Source organism: Schistocerca americana, chromosome 1, assembly GCF_021461395.2.
Source record: "Schistocerca americana isolate TAMUIC-IGC-003095 chromosome 1, iqSchAmer2.1, whole genome shotgun sequence".
In the NCBI taxonomy this organism is placed as follows: domain Eukaryota; kingdom Metazoa; phylum Arthropoda; class Insecta; order Orthoptera; family Acrididae; genus Schistocerca; species Schistocerca americana.
This window is the reverse complement of record NC_060119.1, coordinates 888,531,589-888,551,542: the sequence shown is the minus strand read 5'-3', so window position 1 is coordinate 888,551,542 and position 19,954 is coordinate 888,531,589.

The window sequence follows — 19,954 nt, the reverse complement described above, 5'->3', positions numbered from 1 at the left end:
CCTGTCTCACCGCTTACATAGCTGTAGTCACCTTCCTCAGGTCGATCCAGGGAGCACTGTCTGTGGATCACTCCATCTTATTTGGACAAGTTGTTACAATTGTTTGAAATCTACCCTAATGTTTAAACATTTTTTTTTGCTTTCCCCACTTGTAATTCTGGACTTCAACCGTTAATTGTTTATAACACTGCTTGTGGCCTTCAGCTGACAAAATCTTGCAATTCTTCTAATAAGGCTCTCAGCTGCCAATGTAATAAGACCTTTTAAAAATTGTTTTTGAGAGTTTTGGTTTTTTAAAAATAAAGTGTTTTCTGTACATCCAACGGTAACTGATTAGGCCCCGTCCATAACTTCCTGCTTTCCCTAAGTCCCACGTTTCACCATGGGAACTTGGACCACCTACATTTTTTTTTGTTTCATTAATACCTCTGTTTCAGAGAAAATATTGTACTAACTAGAACATAATCCTTTCATACAAGCACTTACGTTCACTCACATGAATACAACAGAAGCTAAGAAACAGTCATGATAATCACATTTGAGTGTGAATATCTGTCGAAGTATACCCGGTGTACGGTATGTGAAAATACTCGCAGAGAAAGTAACTCAAATCAAAGATTTCGGTGCATCCGATCACATCCATAAGTTACAGATACTGTTATATGCAGTACTTCGTAAGTTCCGGAAGGTATTGGTACTACACCAAATTTGGTGTTCACCTACAGCCATGTTGTATTTATCTCTTAAATGTGTTAGACATTTTAACTGCAACTTTACAATCTACGTATTCGGTAATGAAATTCGTCATAAATGATCCATCACAATTTGAGAAAAGAATAACGGTGTCAACAACTACTAGCAGTCTTTATAAAAGATGTCAGTGGCTCAAAAGGAGTTCAATAAGCTTTAAGAAGAGAGGTTTTTACAATTCCCCCGGTACTGGAAAAGTCTCACAGGTGATGGTACAAATATTAAATATGACGTAGAACCATTTCTTTTGAGCAGCTCGTAATCTATAAGGGAATTTTTATTTAACAATCGGTAAACTGAATACAACAATTAACTTTAACTGTAGTTGAATGAGTAAGATTGAAAAATATGTTAATTTATGTCAAATGTAAGCCAATGTACCATTTAGGAATTTGTAAACGGCCAACATGTAGCAGTCTACTGAAGCTAATCAGGCATACATATCCTGCACGCGGAATCGTTACACATCATTTCAATGAAAAAACCGTTCATACGATCTAAGGAATATATAACTAGCAGCGTGTGACTGGTATTAGCGTAATCGGGACGGACATAGGTAGATGTGATGTACATGAACGAACAAATGATTAAAATTTCCGAGAAATTGGATGATTTATTCAAAACAAAGAGGTTCATAAATCGAGCAACTCAATAACGCGCTGGTTCGCCTCTCGCCCTTATGCAAGCGGTTATTCAGCTTGGCACTGAATGATACAGTTGCTGGATGTTCTCCTGAGGGAAATCGTGCCTAATTCAGTCCAATTCGCTCGTTCCATCGTCAAAATCCCTGGTCATAATGCTCCAGATGTTCTGCTTTCAGGCCAAGGAAGTGTATGCCAAGTACGAACACAAGCAGTAGACCTCTCGCTGTGTTTGGGCGGGTATTATCTTGCTGAAATGTAAGCCTAGGATGGTTTGTGATGGACAACAAAACGGGACGTAGAATATCGTCGACGTACTGCTGTGTTGTGAAGATACGGTGGATAAAAACCAAAAATTTTTATTAAAAATGAAATTCCTCCAGCTGTACTTAAGATTTTTTATTTACTTCGCTACTAGTTTCGACGTTGCGTCAGCGCCATCTTCAGGCCCGACTGGTTTAAACTTCACACTAGTTACTGCCGGCATCCATGTGGAGCACGTGTTGGTCTCACCGCGGACTTCTAGACTGAGCCACACACAACTGATTTCATCAAAGTGTACGGGCCTGAAGATGGTGTTGACGCAACGTCGAAACTAGTAGCGAAGTAAATTAAAACTCTTAAGTACAGCTGGAGGAATTTCATTGTTAATAAAAATTATACCAGCTGTGTCCCACCTTCATCCAGATTAAATATGGATGTATGAAGGCAAAACCAAAAAGGTCCTGCGATGCAAACAAATGACACCCCAGACCATCGCTCCCGGTTGTCGCGCCGTATGGCGGGCCACAGTCAGGTTGGTGCACTATCGCTGTCCAGGGCGCCTGCATATACGTCTTCGCTGCCCATCTGGACTCAGTTCGAAGCGACACTCTGCACTGGAGACAGTTCTATTGCAGTCAATGCGATTCCATGCCGAAGACTAGCCTGGAGAGGACCCAGACAGTGGAGGGATACCAGGCCGACTGTCACCCACCATACGGTCCGACAGCCGGGAGCGATGGCCTGGAGTGACATTTCATTTCAAAGCAGGACCTCCGCGACACCCTTACAGCACAGCTATGCGTCGACGATACTGTATACCCCATTTTGTTGCCATCCTGGGCTTACATTTCAGCAAGATAATGCCCGCCCACACGCGGTAAGAGTTTCTACTGCTTTTCTTAGTGCCTGGCAAATCCCATCTTGTTCAGCAAGTTCACTGGGTCTCTCTCCAGGCGATAACGTTTGGAAAATTATGGGGAGGGCCCTCCAACCAGCTCGAAGTTTTGACGGTATAACGCGCCAATTGGACAGAATTTGGCAGGATATTCCTCTGGAGGACATCCAACAACTGTATCAATCAGTGCCAAGCCGAAAAACTGCTTGCATAGGGCGGCAGAAGTGCATCGACACGTTATTGGTTTGTTCTATTTCTGGAACTCTTTCTTTTGAATAAATCATCCATTTCTTTCTGAAATTGTTCTTCTGTACATGTCCATCAAATTCATCTATTTCCGTCCCATTCGGATAATTCCTTCGTGATGCGATTTCTCTTTAAATGTACTTTTATGTCTGTGCCCAGCGTACGCACGATTTTCCTCTTTTTCGAAGCGGAATCAACGTACTGATAGACTACACGCAAAACTATCAAGTGAATAAAAGGTGAAATTGTAATTTGTTGTTATTGCGGAGTGCAACTTTGAAGCACTGTCACTATATGCATACATCCTCTTTATAAGTTTCCTTTTTGTCGATTCACTCTACTAAATAATTACGCTTCATTTGGCTTGGATTAGAGGTATGCTACTTAGTTTGATTTAGGAATATCACTGCCACCTGAAATCTGAATCACACGTCGACGGTTATGAGCCCTGCGCCTCCCGAAGACGAGTCCGATGTACTGACCACTCTGCCATCTCGCTTGGTATATTTAGTAACAGTGAAAAATTTCTCCTCTTGAACAGCTCGTGTCTGTAAGGGAAGTTTCCCAGGAAGTCTGTAGCAGGGTGCCGTGTGTCATTCTCACATACAGTTTCAGCCTTTAATGAATGCTGACCACTGCGAATACTTTGCAACAACTGTAAGACTTGAATCCAATAAGAAGTGTTCTATGCACATATCACAATCAATTTTTCTACTGCATACAGTACCTTGTACGTCAAACTTTAGAATTTGTACGAGTGAAACCAAGGTTTTATTTTAATTTACATTATGTGTATTTTCATAAGACGATGTATCTCACTTACTTCTCTCCTATCTTTACTACCCGATACCACTAGTCTTGTGACAGTCGACACACTTGCAAAATGATTTCATTCCTTTTTTTATTTATTCGTTCTTATTTGGAAACGAATCAGCAGTAAGACACAAAGGTGTTAAAGACATTAGATGCCAGTATGCATGATTTATATCAATGGGGAAATTTGAAAATTTGTCCCAGAGAGGGATTCGAACCCGAGTTTCCTGCTGATGCTCTGATCACTACACCTTCCAGACAGTGGTCACAACAACCCTATGCACTACCCTAGCATGTCTCCTGTCAGATCCGAATTCTCAACTTGTACCACAGATTACCTATGCAGTGCCCCTCCTTATTACCCTCATTACTCATGGCATCTCATCGAGTCCCGTAAGTTTTCAAGCACATGCACTGGCCGTCGTCGCCTTAATTATACGTATTTGTGGTGCTTGCAGACACCATTTTGATCCTGCAGCCACTATCAATCAAGACCCAAAGGAATTAGATATTAGCTGCTAGTAGACACTGACGTATATTAATAAGACAGTCTTCGTCTCCGCTTAGTAGGCCGATGCGCTAACCATTACGCCATGCGTCCACAGTGGTCACCACAACCACATAGACTCCCTAGCACACCTATCGCCAGATCCAAATCCCCTTCAGTGCCGACGCACACCAAGCTCGAAGTCTTACAGGAATTGGCGAGATGCCACGAGTAATAATGGTTCAAATGGCTCTGAGTACTATGGGACTTAACTACTGTGGTCATCAGTCCCCTACAACTTAGAACTACTTAAACATAACTAACCTAAGGACATCACACACATCCATGCCCGAGGCAGGATTCGAACCTGCGACCGTAGCAGCCACGCGGCTCCAGGCTGTAGCGCCTAGAACCGCACGGCCACTCCGGCCGGCCGAGTAATAATGTTAATGAGCATTGACACTACATCAGTCGCGTGTTGTATGAGAATTTGGGTCTGACAGGAGGCACGGTGGTGACCATTGTGTCCGATAGGCATAGTGGTCGGTGCATTTGCCAAGTAATCAGAATGCCCAGGATCGAATCCCACTCTGGCACAAATTTTCAGCTTACCCTATTGATATAAACCAATGCCCACTGGCAGCTAATACTTTTAATTCCTTTCTGTCTTGATTTATAGTGGCTGCGTAATCAAAGTGTGTCAGCATTAACTGTCGGACTGGACACGGAACCAACAACTAAAAACTGAGAGCAAAACGTCGCCCCGCTGGCGGCATCGATTTCGAACAGCCCTACCAGAGCAGCGCATTAAATGAGAGATTTATGCGCGTCTCGGCGACAGAGAGCTTTACGGCTGGAAGTTGATGCCGGGCGCACGGCCGGAGATTTATTGCGGGGCGCGGAGGAGCAGCGGCGCTCAGCCATCCAGGCAGCCAGCCCGACCCAGCCGCAGCCCGCGGGCTTTACGACAGGCCCGGGGAAAGACCACGGCCCACGGACCACCTGACGTCCGCTCGCAGTGTGCGGTCTGTGCCACGAGGCTGCCACTGTTGCAGCCACGCTCCCAGCACAGTCAACAGAGTGACTTGTAGTGTGGGTTCCTCGTGGCCTACAGTTCGTACGCGGTGTGGTGAAACAGTTGTCTAGTGCATCATCACGTACGACATGAACATCTCTACCTCCCAGTTTGGGTCAATGCTCTGTTGTGACACATCAGCTAGCGCCAATAGAACGATACAGTGATTAGTACGGGTGTGCCACGTAGAATAATGTTCATAGTGTACGAATGTAAAAAAAGCATTTAAGAGTTTGGACAAGTTCGAAATCCTGAGAACAATGGGAAGTGTGTAGTCTTTTGTCACACTACCTTCACATGTCACTTTGCGATAACAGGTAAAATTGACAGATTAATGATCGTAACTATGCTAGAGGGAAATACATAGTTAATGGCTTATCAGTCACCAAAGCTCCGCTGAATAGTTCTTGCATTATGAATCTGCATTTCCTGTTGGCGGTTGCAAATACATGACACCGACATTTTGTCGCATTCCCTGTGGAAAGTTCCAGAATCTAACCATCCAGATGGCGTCAGCCAATCAGAAGAACATCAGTATGGTCACCGTAGCATGAATTTCTGAAGCAGTTTGTAGTGACGCAGCGTGTACAGTGTACTGACCTCTGGCCATACTGTAAGTGATACTGAAGATTTTTTGGCAAGCTTCCCTTGCGGTTCAGCGTGTTGAGAGTAATTCTTGGTCACCACCACTTTGGCAAAGTTGTGAATCCTCCACTCCAAACCCTGGTTTTCTGGGAACGGAGAGTTCGAGGAGAGATGGTGGGGAGACTCATGGCCGTGAGGTCACACTGAGAGAGAGAGAAAGGTGCCTCGTCACGGCCTGGAGCCGTTTTCGCTCAGCCGATGGAGTAGGTGTCACTTTTTACCGCTATTCTGCCTTTGCTCTGAGGAGCTCACAATTGGAGAAATAAGTTACGCAACAAGTGTCTTTACTTATTGGATCCAGTTCTTCCTTTATTTATGTGCTGTTCAGATTTCGGAAAGCCAATTGCGGTTCCAAAGCAATTACAAGTATCTACCACTTGTTTGCAGACCAATGCGTCTCAAGTGAGCTTCGATGAAGCAATTATTTCATACTTTGGAGCACATCAGCGTGTATTTCACTGTGTCATTTGTTTCTTATTTGGGCACCAAATACGGTACATAGATTCACTCTGAGAAAACATTTATTGAATCGTGACACAATTTGAAGAGAAAAAAGACGTGGCTTTGAAGAATAAGTATGAATTCGCTTTTCTCTAGCCCTGCAACGAATTAGGTTAGATGACCCACAAATAATAAATGTGACCGATTTCTTCTGCGTTACTGCATTCTGTACTCATTTTGACGGTGTCCCATTGTACCAGGAGACCCACGAAGGAACAGTATATGCGTGATAGAAAGTAGGATCAACTTACATCACAAAAGATTGATGAGAATTACTCATTTGCTTTTAACAGCTTTGGAATCACAGAGAATTTTCAGTTACTGTGATTAGCACTTTGCTGGATTGAAGCAATGTAAGTCTTAAACCAGTCTCGTTTGTGTGATCAGCACTTAAGTGTGGCACACAGGTGGCACTCTCCACTGCCAAACTGCAGCACGCCACGGTTACAGCAATGCTTCCTGTATGGAGCAAATTTCATCCTAATAACTAATTAACTTTGAGTTGGTTTTGCTCTATCATTTTTATGTGCTGAATATCATTAGCATTTGTACATGTACTCCGTTTGTCCACCTACTCTCTTCCTTTAATTGCGACTAGTTAAATACTTACGTCTGCCTCCGTAACTTGGATTTCTTGATTTTCAATTTATTACTCAAGAATTTCAAGGCTTTTGTATCACTTACTGTTTATTTAGATCCAAACTACTCTTTCCGTTTCCCCCCAAAGATACTTTATGTCTGACCCATTACTGCTTCTGCACTGGCATTGAATGTTGCATTACCAACAACAGTTTTAGTTGCAATTATAATCAGTATATGTGTATCGTTCTGTATGTTGGGGTTTATTTGTATTTTGGACCTTTGTGGAATAAAGTGTTTTTCCTTAGACTCATTTTAATGTCTGTGTGGTCCACCGAACTGCTGTAAAATTTGTGCGTGCTGTTTTCGGTCATCGCGTGATTAGAACTGTTATTTTGATTGGATCTCAAACTCTGCAATTTCTTGTTATGCGTATTGCAAATGTTCAACTGTTCCTAATGGATTATCTCTTGGGAGTGCTTACGTACGCTGTCTCACATTCTGTATTCAATATTTTTTGGTGCTGATATCTACTTGGTTAACAGCTGCCCATAAGGAAAGTCCTTGCTCTGCTGTAGCTGTGAAATTAAGGTGGAATTAAAGAATAGACTTTTCCTCTTTACCGAAACACGAAAGAAATGCATCATATCGTGAACCCAAAGAAGCCACACTTAAGACCCAAAATAAACTAAGAAGGCAATCCAGTAAGTTCAGTAGTCAACTCTATATACACAGCCCAGCCCAGAAACTGTCACAGAAACTAAATAAAATCCTGATAAAGATTATACATATGAAACAACACGTTTCTTAAAAATTAGCATGGCATTGGCTGAAGAAAGCCAGAAATCTCCGTCAAGAAGCTCAAATTTTATCACGGGACATTGCAAGCCTGTAGTCATACATATATGTACAACAAGCTGTATCAGTTATTCAGAAGAACATAATGAAACACAAAGGAACTTGAATGCACAGAGTTCTGCTAATAAATTAATGGAATTCCTCCAGCTAACCCCAAATTACGATTATTTTACATTTAATGGCAACATGTATAAGCAGCCGGAAGGCAAAGCAAAGCAAAGGGAACATACACTCCTGGAAATGGAAAAAAGAACACATTGACACCGGTGTGTCAGACCCACCATACTTGCTCCGGACACTGCGAGAGGGCTGTACAAGCAATGATCACACACACGGCACAGCGGACTCACCAGGAGCCGCGGTGTTGGCCGTCGAATGGCGCTAGCTGCGCAGCATTTGTGCACCGCCGCCGTCAGTGTCAGCCAGTTTGCCGTGGCATACGGAGCTCCATCGCAGTCTTTAACATTGGTAGCATGGACGTGAACCGTATGTGCAGTTGACGGACTTTGAGCGAGGGCGTATAGTGGGCATGCGGGAGGCCGGGTGGACGTACCGCCGAATTGCTCAACACGTGGGGCGTGAGGTCTCCACAGTACATCGATGTTGTCGCCAGTGGCGGAAGGTGCACGTGCCCGTCGACCTGGGACCGGACCGCAGCGACGCACGGATGCACGCCAAGACCGTAGGATCCTACGCAGTGCCGTAGGGGACTGCACCGCCACTTCCCAGCAAATTAGGGACACTGTTGCTCCTGGGGTATCGGCGAGGACCATTCGCAACCGTCTCCATGAAGCTGGGCTACGGTCCCGCACACCGTTAGGCCGTCTTCCGCTCACGCCCCAACATCGTGCAGCCCGCCTCCAGTGGTGTCGCGACAGGCGTGAATGGAGGGACGAATGGAGACGTATCGTCTTCAGCGATGAGAGTCGCTTCTGCCTTGGTGCCAATGATGGTCGTATGCGTGTTTGGTGCCGTCCAGGTGAGCGCCACAATCAGGACTGCATACGACCGAGGCACACAGGGCCAACACCCGGCATCATGGTGTGGGGAGCGATCTCCTACACTGGCCGTACACCACTGGTGATCGTCGAGGGGACACTGAATAGTGCACGGTACATCCAAACCGTCATCGAACCCATCGTTCTACCATTCCTAGACCGGCAAGGGAACTTGTTGTTCCAACAGGACAATGCACGTCCGCATGTATCCCGTGCCACCCAACGTGCTCTAGATGGTGTAAGTCAACTACCCTGGCCAGCAAGATCTCCGCATCTGTCCCCTATTGAGCATGTTTGGGACTGGTTGAAGCGTCATCTCACGCGGTCTGCACGTCCAGCACGAACGCTGGTCAAACTGAGGCGCCAGGTGGAAATGGCATGGCAAGCCGTTCCACAGGACTACATCCAGCATCTCTACGATCGTCTCCATGGGAGAATAGCAGCCTGCATTGCTGCGAAAGGTGGATATACACTGTACTAGTGGCGACATTGTGCATGCTCTGTTGCCTGTGCCTATGTGCCTGTGGTTCAGTCAGTGTGATCATGTGATGTATCTGACCCCAGGAACGTGTCAATAAAGTTTCCCCTTCCTGGGACAATGAATTCACGGTGTTCGTATTTCAATTTCCAGGAGTGTATATATCTGAAAACATAGCTGACATGTACATATGCTGTCAATTCTGAAGCTTTGAGACTACATTAATAAAAACAGAATAGAGAAAGGCTAATGTGGTGGTTATAGTGCTTCAGGCGTCCCGTGTAGCCTCCTTCTCTCCCTCCCTCTCCATTCATCATTCCTCCCCGCCAACTCTCCAATTTCAGTACAACTCACAGGGCGTTTCTGCAACTATCTGAAACTGTCAGTAACGTCCTTATTTGGGACGCTGTTCAACCCGCGCATCGAATTCCCACCTTATTCGGTTTTTGGCGAAATATCAGAGAAAATTCTTTTCCAGAAAGAAAATATCCACGTTTTTCATTTCAGTCAACTCGCGGAAGCAGTCAGTGCATCAATGTTTCCTGTTTCGAAGTCAAGGTGTGTGGCACAAACTTTGCACGTTTCTCTTCTTCAGAACATTCTGGATAACGTCTTGAACACCTGATTTACATAAGCTCAATTTGTTGCTCCATACCGATTAGTGGCACAACAGCTTTGACACACTACGGTCGCACATCCACTACTTAAGACCGCCTGCTCAAGACTGACTGGACGAATGCACACCTGTTGTTTACTGTTGTTACTTCAGGCTTCCACCATAGTTTCTGCGCTGACTTCACTTGTACGCCAGGAACAGAATCAGTCTCAGAACTTCCTGAAAAGGTAGTATAAATCATCTGAAACAAAAATAGTTCAGCCAACAACTTTGCAAGAGAGGCTTTCTGCATCACAAAGTTGGTTACTGTTAAAGATCAGAAAGCATACGTTCCAGAGGAGTCAATGAGTATATTGCTTCCTAAAACTTATACGTGGCGATGAGATAATTAACATCAAATTAGAAAGATTTAAGGTCACACAGAAGTTTACCAGCTTTGTCGACTGGAAAAGGAATGGCGGAATTGAAAGTGGTACGCAAACTACCGTCTGCCACACACCTTAAAGTGGCTTGAGCAATATAGCAGTAGATGCAGATGTGCAAAAATAAGTAGCTAAGTACCACAACATTTTACATCGAATAAAAAGTTTACTATTACTGTTAGTTTAGAAAAGAAGTAGAAGAGCACAAGTTGCGGACAAAATTATTTAGCTACTCGTATATCTGTCAATTTGGTGAAAAGAAGGGTAAATAACAACGTTTGAATCAAAACCGGGTGCATAAAACTTTCGACTTCACGCTTTTGTTGCTATGTATGTGCTTGTGTAGATTCTCTTTCAGGCTCACGACTTGCAGTAAAACGCTGTTCCACTCTTTATCATACCAGGAACATCCTATGGAGTCTCCAACAATTGAAACTCGGACTTCCGTTTCGATTGGCACCGATGCTACATCGCAATGGTGGTCGATGTAGCGAGAAATTAAATGTAATAAATTGGTATCTGATCAAATAATTTAGCTAGGCATAACAAAGAACAACTTCCTTCGACACAATAAACGTTAAATATAGCACAGAACACCCCAGAAATGAGACATGGAAGAAACGAAACATGGAAAAATAAAAATAACAAGAATTTGAAACTTGCTGGTAAAAAGTGTTGATAAAAAGAGAAAAAAGAAAAGAAATTAAACGTGTAATGGTAGGGTTGACAGTTTGTAACAGCTTCGTTTACCAGAAAAAGGTTTCTTCTTTCGGTTATTTTTTTCTCAAGACTTCTGATTGGTTTAATGCGGCCAGTCCACCATTAATTTCTCTCCTAGGCCAACCCAATCGTCTCAGAATACCAGAGTAGCGCTTGCACGCTTGTCCTCAGTTGTTTATTCAATGTATTCCAATTTGTTTTCAGATTTTACACTCTACAGCTTCCTGTGGTAAACTGGAAGTTATTTCCAGGTGTCATAACACATTTCCTATCATCCTGTTCTATCTTCTCCTCGGTGTCTTCCATATGTTCCTTTCATTATCAATCCTGCGTAGGAACGCCTTATTCCTTATCTTATCAGTCCGCCTAGAATTCAACAATCTTCTGTGGCACCACATCTCAAACGCTGCGATTCTCTTCTGTTCCAGTTTTCTCACTGTCCATGATTCACTACCACACAATGCTGAGCTCCAAACGTATATTCTCAGATATTTCTTCCTCAAATTAAGGGCTATATGTGATGGCAGTAGACTTCTCTTGACCAGGAATGTCCTATCTGCCTGAGCTGGTCTGCTTTTCGTGTCCTCTTTGCTTCTAAGGTAGGAGAATTCCTTAACTTCGTGATCATCAGTTTCGATGGTCTTTCTCGACATTCTCTTTTCTGCAACTACTCATTACTATTGTCTTTTTTCGCTTTATTCACCACCCACGTTCTGACTCATTAAAATGTTCACTCCATTCATGATATCCTGTAATTCTTCATTTTCACTCAGGACCGTAATTTCATCAGCGAATCTTATCGTTGGTGGTCTTTCACCTTGGATTTTAATCCCACTCTTAAATCTTTCTTTTATTTCCGTCATTTCATTACTTCTTCGATGTATAGATTGAACGGAAGAGGCGAAAGGTAGTATCCCTCTCTTACACCCTTTCTAATCCGATCACTTCCTTCTTGGTCCTCCAACTACATTATTCCCTCTTGATTCTTGTACACAATGTATAACACTCGCCATTCTCTATAGATTAATCTTATTAATCTCATAATTTCGAACACCTTGCACCGTTCTACATCATAGAACGCGTTTTGTAAGCCGACTAATCGTACGAAAATTTCTTGTTTTTTTTTTCTTTTTTTTTTTTCTTCAGTCTTGCTTCTCTTATCAATGGCAACGTCAGAACTTACCCTCTCGTGCCTTTACCTTTCCTGAACTGGTCGTCATCTAACAGATACTCAGTTTTCTTTTCCGTTCTTTTACATATTATTCTTGTCAGCAGCTTGGTTGCTAAACTGATTATGCAGTAGTTCTTGCACTTGATTCCCTTGCTTTCTTCGGAACTGCTTGGATGATATTTTCCGAATGTCCAGTTGTATGCCGTCATTCTCATAGATTCTGTGCACCAGCCAAAGAATTCGTTGTCCCTTCCCCCAGTTATTTTAGGAATTCCGATTCCGTGTGATTTATGTCTGCTGCCTTATTTTGTCTAATATCTTTCAGAGCTCTTTTAAATTCTGTGTGTAATGTTGGATTCCCTGTACCATATCGACTCCAGTTTTTATTCTGTCGCATCAGACAGATCCTCCCACTGGGATCTTCAATGTGCGCTTTAAACATGTCCACTCTCTACTCTGCGTTTAAGAATAGAATTCCCATTGCCTTCTTAATATTACCACCCTCGTTTTTAATTTCACTAAAGGTTGTTGTGACTTTTCTATATGCTGAGTCAGTCATTCCAAGTATGATTTCTTTTTCAGTTTCCCCACAGTTTTCCTGCAGCCGCTTAGCCTTGACTGGGTCTTTGCCCAGTATACTCCCTCCGCTAGTGACTCTTGAACAGAGTGTTTATTATTACCATAAGCAATATTCTGCATAGCTCAGTCTTACAACTCTCTCATTCCCACTGCCAATATTCTGTGGTAAGCTTTATATTCTATTTTTTCCTCTACAAGCACCTTATAATCCCTCCATGATTAAGAGATTTTCGTCTCCCTTTACGTACTGAATTACCCGTTCAATAACCTCATATACTTTCTCTATCTCTTCACCTTCTGCTAGCGACGTCGGCATGTATAAGTAAACTATCGTTCCAGAGTGAAATTTTCTCTTTGCAGCGGAGTGTGCACTGATGTGAAACTTCGTGGCAGATTAAAATTCAAATTCGTGATGTTTGCTTTCCGTGGGGAAGTGCTCTACCAGTTGAGTTACCCATGCACGACTCACGACACTTCCTTACAGCTTCACTTCTGCCAGTGCCACATCTCCTATCTTCCAAACTTCACACAATCTCTTCTGCGAATTTTGCAATACTACCATTTGTGGAAGAAAGGGAATTGCGGAGACATGGCTTAGCCACAGCATGATGGATGTTTCAAGAATGAAATTTTCGCTGTGCAGTGGAGCGTGTGCTGATATAAAACTTCCTGGCGGATTAAAACTGTACTCCGGACCGATTTTCAAACTCACGAGTTCGAATTCGAGACTCGTTCCGGCGTACAGTGAAGCTGTGAGGACGGGTTGTGAATCGTGCAGTTGCTAGAGCACTTACCCGCGACAGGCAAAAGTCCCGAGTTCGAGTCTCGGTCCGGAGTACAGTTGAATTATCGTTGTTCGCGCTGGTTTGCTGTCGAATCTGCTGAACACCACTCTCTGGCTGAACTGTTTCCAGCATCTCACTCTCTCCCAATTTTCCTATTCATAACGAATGCTATTCACGTCGTATCAGTTTCTGCTGTTGTTGATATTACCGTACAGTCTTCAGAAAAGAAATCCTTTCCATTTCACTTCACTGACGTCCATTTTGTTAAGATTGAGCCATTGCATTTCCCTTTTCAGATTTTCTATCTTTCGTTCTACGTTGAAGCTTCCGACATTCCAAGCACCGATTTGTTGCACGTTATACGTCCGTTGGTTATCCTATCTTCTTCTCATTGTCGTCACCCAATTAGCAGTCTCTTCCCGGAGAGACGAATGGGTGACTAATCCAGAATGTTCTGCCAATGGATACATACGTATGATGTGTCTCTAATTCATTGATTACCATAGCCTTAGCCTTCTGCATTCTCATACCGTCATCCATTGCTGATTCTGCTTCTTTTAAGGGGCAAATTCATACCAATAGAGCAAGAAAAGTGTCCTGTCCTCTGTCCACTTCTCCACCCTCTTTTACAAAGCTGTTGTCAGCAGGGGGACAAAATCTTACGTCGAAAGTTTTGGCCTCCATTCCTGATGAGTGTTATAAAAAAATTGAGACTGGCCAGTTTCGAACACCGCTACTCCAAGACAACGTATGTCCTGAAATTTGAGGGCGAGATTTCACCCACTTCAACCTGCTACCTCCTCTTCGACCGCCCTCTCACTATCGTGGATTGGCAATGAGAATACAGAGAAAGGCAACACCTCTGGGCATCATTTGTCGCAGTTAAAAATGAGGCTATTACAAAATTCTCAGTCAGTCACGACGGAATGATTCGGAAAATTGTTTTCCTTAGAATAATTTTCAGAAGTGAACATTTTAACGCATGTTTTAAATCACATTGATATTATTGGCAGTGAGTACCATCCACTACAGTGTTTCAACACAGAGGTTCATTTCTCTGCATTCGAAATGTTACCATTCACAGCTCAAAGCTAAGTTTGTAAGTAGACTGTTTAGGTTTTTATGTTGGTAATGCCACGGAGCGCTCTATATGAAAATCACTGGCTGTGCTGTATGCAGTCTGTGGCTGGTTTGCATTGTTGGAATTCGCTATTGTAGTGTTGGGCAGTTGGCTGTTAAAAGTGCGTAGCGTGGTGCAGTTGGAGGTGAGCCGCCAGCAGTGGTGGATGTGCAGAGAGAGATGCCGGAGTTTTGAGAGTGGATGATCTGGACGTGTGTCCATCAGAGAAAGGAAATTTATAAGACTGGATGTCATGAACTTATATATATATATAATTACTTTTGAACACTATTAAGGTAAATACATTGTTTGTTCTCTATCAAAATCTTTCACTCGCTAACTATGCCTATCAGTAGTTAGTGCCTTCAGTAGTTCGAATCTTTTATTTAGCTGGCAGTATTGGCGCTCGCTGTATTGCAGTAGTTCGAGCGAAGATTTTTGTGAGGTAAGTGATTCATGAAAGGTATAGGTTATTGTTAGACAGGGCCATTATTTTGTAGGGATTATTGAAAGTCAGATTGCGTTGCGTTAAAAATATTGTGTGTCAGTTTAGTGTTGATCAGAATAAGTAAAGAGAGAAATGTCTGAGTACGTTCAGTTCTGGACAACTGTTTGAAAATCAAATAACGTAAGAGGTTTATCAGCACAGTAATTCATAAATTTTTCTAGGGAGACGTTTCAAGTTTTGTCTTTGATGTTATATTACTGTCGGGACTTTCATTTTTTATGTTGTAATACTTGTCTTTTTACATTCCATACGTTATACAAATCTTACCTATAGACACATTTTTCACTATGACTATTTTTTTAAGAAATAGGGAATCTTACGTACGCAGAGAACACTCTTATCACTTTTTGTCCCAGTTTGCGTCTGTTGAAAGCACATCGTTGACATTTAATTTTAGTGTATAACACACCCACTTGGGAAAGCGAACTCATCGATCGTTCGCCAGAGGTAAGGGGCTGCCTATATTTTAATGCGAACTTCGTGACCATAGTTTAGGATAAAGAAAAATCTTCATCATGCTGAGCACCTCAGCTGACAAAATTTAATCACTAATGAAAATCGCCACAGTTGTGTTATTATACATGTATTGCACTACAACCAGTTTTGTTCCTAGAATGTCTTCACTTTTCTGAGGTGTGATAGTCACGATAAAAATGGTTTTTCCGTCGTATGTAATATTAAAGACCACATGTAGAAACAATAATCATAAACATTCCGCTGTCACTAATCCGAAGTGTGGCGAGCATACGTAGCACGCAGCGTACAGCAAGCTGTGCAGACAGGGCTGTTTCACGACATAAGTCTATTAAAGAATATTTTGACAGTGTACTTTGATTAGTCGATCATAGGATACTTCGTGATGACAGCAGGTACTGATATCGGTATCATTAGACAAAATAAGACCATGGCTGTGGACTAAAGGGAACACTTTTTACCGGTTGCGTGGGTCGTTGTTCCAACCAATAGTATGCTGGGAACATGAAAGATTTGATTGTCAAGATAGAGATAAAGCGTAGCTGTTCATTGTTCGTGATACACAGGTATACTCCATCTGTTCTAAGAAGGTGTAAAGTTACACTTGTTTAGGCGTCTCCCTCGGCAGGCCAGTACTGGTATGATGAAATTGTGTACAACTGAACGTTAACGGGCCCGGGGCTCAGGGTGCGCCGTGGCAGTTGCGGCTTCCGGCTAGGTGACTGGTACAAGAGAGTCCAGGTACAAAGGCTAGCAGAGTGATGGATATGGGTAAATCCTGAAATTGGGAATTTGGACTGCTGTTACTCGCATGGCCTTTGTGCAGGAGACTCTCCAGGAAATGGCGAAGTGTCAGATAATCTTATAGATGGCTTAGTTCAGCTCTTAGAGATTCAACAATAACTGACATCAAACATTAATGCAAATCTGAATTCATATGCGATCTTAGAAAATTGACGCGCATCCAATGAGGAAACAACATTTCATTATCTTTGAAACTACCGAAGTTAATAGTGCACAGTGAATAAACGTCTTCTCAACGAACCTTTGAATTAATAACCTGTAATTGCTTTATTCGATTTCAACAAACGTTATCTGTGATTATGGCTATCATCCATGAAAGTTATGTATCTGGATCTATTTTATTTATTGATTTACCATGTCTTTTATATATTTTCATGATGCAGCTGTTCGTCAGAACATCATATTCTCTATATTTACACAGCAAAGGAATAGAGCATCAGTACCTCATATTTTGTCATACACGTGTCTTAATTTTATGAATAGTTTATTATTTTGCCAGTACACTCATTTAAATGTTGATTGCAAGTGCTATTAAAAAAACTGTACTAATTTAAAAGTAGTCATGACATGCTTCAGCAGACACGACAGTTCGAAAGAGAACCAAAATACGCTTTTGTCAAGAAGGCGTAAATAACAGTGTAAACAATACTTTTGGATAATCTGTTGTCATTACTGCGGGCACACTTGCGAGAGAGTGGTGGGTTATTTAATTATGAACCAACTATTACTTACATTTATTATAAATTGTCTGACTGTATCTGGAAGTTTGTATTTCTCTATTTAAATATTGTTGTAATGTATTAGTTTAGTCTGGAAAGCTGTCAGCTTGAATCAGATCGTATCTGTACAGCTTAAGAACGATGTATTTTTGTTGGGACGGCCTTCAGCCAATGGAGAAGCAGACAGTAGCAGAACACTACGAGAATCGATTGGAGACTGGGACTTCTTGAGTGACGAGATCAAGGAAGCGACTCTCTACACCTTATTACCGAGTTCTTCCAGAAGGCAGACCTGTCTTCAGCGATGTGAGTGATTTGATGATGGGTGTGATTGATTCTGGTGGTGTACGGCTGCTATCATACTTCTGAAGGGATTTTATAATTCGAGTGATCTGAATGTGCTCCGGAGTAGGACTCTTTTTTCCACTTGTAATACGAAACTGTGGAAGACAGAGCGTGGGCTAATGTTATTTATATTATGTGTTTTAATTTGTTTTGAGCTGGTCAGTATTTCGTGTACGCCCGCATCTCGTGGTCGTGCGGTAGCGTTCTCGCTTCCCACGCCCGGGTTCCCGGGTTCGATTCCCGGCGGGGTCAGGGATTTTCTCTGCCTCGTGATGACTGGGTGTTGTGTGATGTCCTTAGGTTAGTTAGGTTTAAGTAGTTCTAAGTTCTAGGGGACTTATGACCACAGCAGTTGAGTCACATAGTGCTCAGAGCCATTTGAACCATTTGAACCATATTTCGTGTATCATGATTAAAAAATGGACTGAGCCGTGCGCGACTCGTGTTCGTGCAGTTTATTACTTGACATCTTGTCTTTGCATTACTGCCGTCCCGTTCCTTATTCGATGTATTGGCGTCACTAAGCTGCTGGTCTGCCTGCCCGTGAGTGGCAGCAGCAGCGCTACCGATAAGAGCACTGTCGTACTATCTTTGGAGCGACCGCTAGTATTTGCGGGTCGTTGTGTGCGGTGAGTGCAGTCGGGATGGAGCTCCAGTGAGGTCTGCACAGCCAGTACTCGCCCGACCGCTGGGGACACACGTGCACTGTCCGACGGAAGGAGAATTGAGCGGGGATGACCGTTGATTGTTCGTTCGTTCGGTCGGTTGTCTCATCGGGCGACGTGTATTTGGTCTTGCGATCGCTTCTGGGGCCCTTCAATTGGTCATCCTGCGGGAGTTCGGTCGGTTCCTTCCTTGTGCAGAGATGTCGGGTGGCCAATGGGCCGGTGTTCCCTCTGCATGGTTGGGTCCGAGCCAGTGTCTCCGGGACGTCCTCCATCCGAAGGGAGTCGGGACGGAGCAGCAGTGCAGTCCGGACAGCCATGATTCACCCGATCGTTGCCGACACACGTGACTTGAGTGTGGACGATCCTGATTGCTCGTTCGGTAGGCCGTCTCATCGGACGACTTGTACTTGGTGGCCGACCGTTTCTGGGTTCTGTGTGTGTCGACTTGCGATTCGTTCTTGTTGTTCCACAGTGACTGGTTTTAGTATTGTTTGAGTTGTTTGTGGATGTGTTTCGTGGAACCGTGTGTGGCTTGTGTGGTTTGACTGAGCAGCTATTTTAGTGAAGGGAATTGGTTAAATTGTTGGGCCGGCCGAAGTGGCCGTGCGGTTAAAGGCGCTGCAGTCTGGAACCGCGAGACCGCTATGGTCGCAGGTTCGAATCCTGCCTCGGGCATGGATGTTTGTGATGTCCTTAGGTTAGTTAGCTTTAACTAGTTCTAAGTTCTAGGGGACTAATGACCTCAGCAGTTGAGTCCCATACTGCTCGGAGCCATTTTTTAAATTGTTGGTCTGTCCTTGGGTCATCCCTAGTTTGGGGTGCCATCAGATTACTTAACTTCAGCTCTTGGCTGCCTGTCTACCGTCACCTTACGTTTGAGCTACCTTCCCAGGCTCACCCCTGGAACACTTCTGAGCACCACTTGTTCTGTTTGTTTTAAGTTGTGATTTTCATTTTTATTGAAGTTTTGTGCGAGGCCTTTGGCCATGTATTAATTTAGTTTTTTTTAATTATTTTACATAAAGGCCTTCAGCCGTGTTAAATTAAGCCGTTAGTTGTTCTATGTGTTATGTGTGGCTTTCAGCCGAGGATTTGCGTGGACCCATTAATAAGGCTTTCAACCGTGTGTATTCTCTACACGAAACATTTTAATAAGAAGCAAAGGTTTTATTCTAAATTATTTATGTGACTTGTTGTTCAGGCCTTCAGGCGTTGTTTCAAATTTGTTTGTGGCCTTCAGCCGTGCAATAAGTTAATGTGCCTTATTTATAGTTGGCCTTCTGACTTGTATTCTAGGGCTTCAGTCCTTAATTATTTTCATTGCACGTTTAAGAAAAAAATTTTACTTTCTATTTTTAATTGCTTTTCATTTCTAAGCCAGGCCTTCAGCCGTTCTTGTGTTTGCTATGTGGTTTTGGGCCTTCAGCCCAGAAAGCATCTTAAGTTTTCTTTAACTAGGCCTTCACCGTATCATTTAATTGCGATCTTTTAAGCCAACGTGTAAGTAAGTGGTTCTTAGAAAAATAAAGTTGTGTGTTTGATTATGCAACTCGCAGTAACTGTTTACGGTCCCGTTCACAACCTTAACCTTATCCTGTGCGCTCTCTACCTACCAATGAGGTTCCATGGACATGGATCTTTTGTACTTCGATGGCTATTTAGTTTGGGACTTTCGTTACCATTATTGTAACGCTCTCAGCGTAACCCTGCTGCATTTGATAAGGGTATTTTCTTTCCGTACTTGAGTTGAATATCGTAGGACCGCTTACCATTTCTCTGAGATGTTCTTTCTT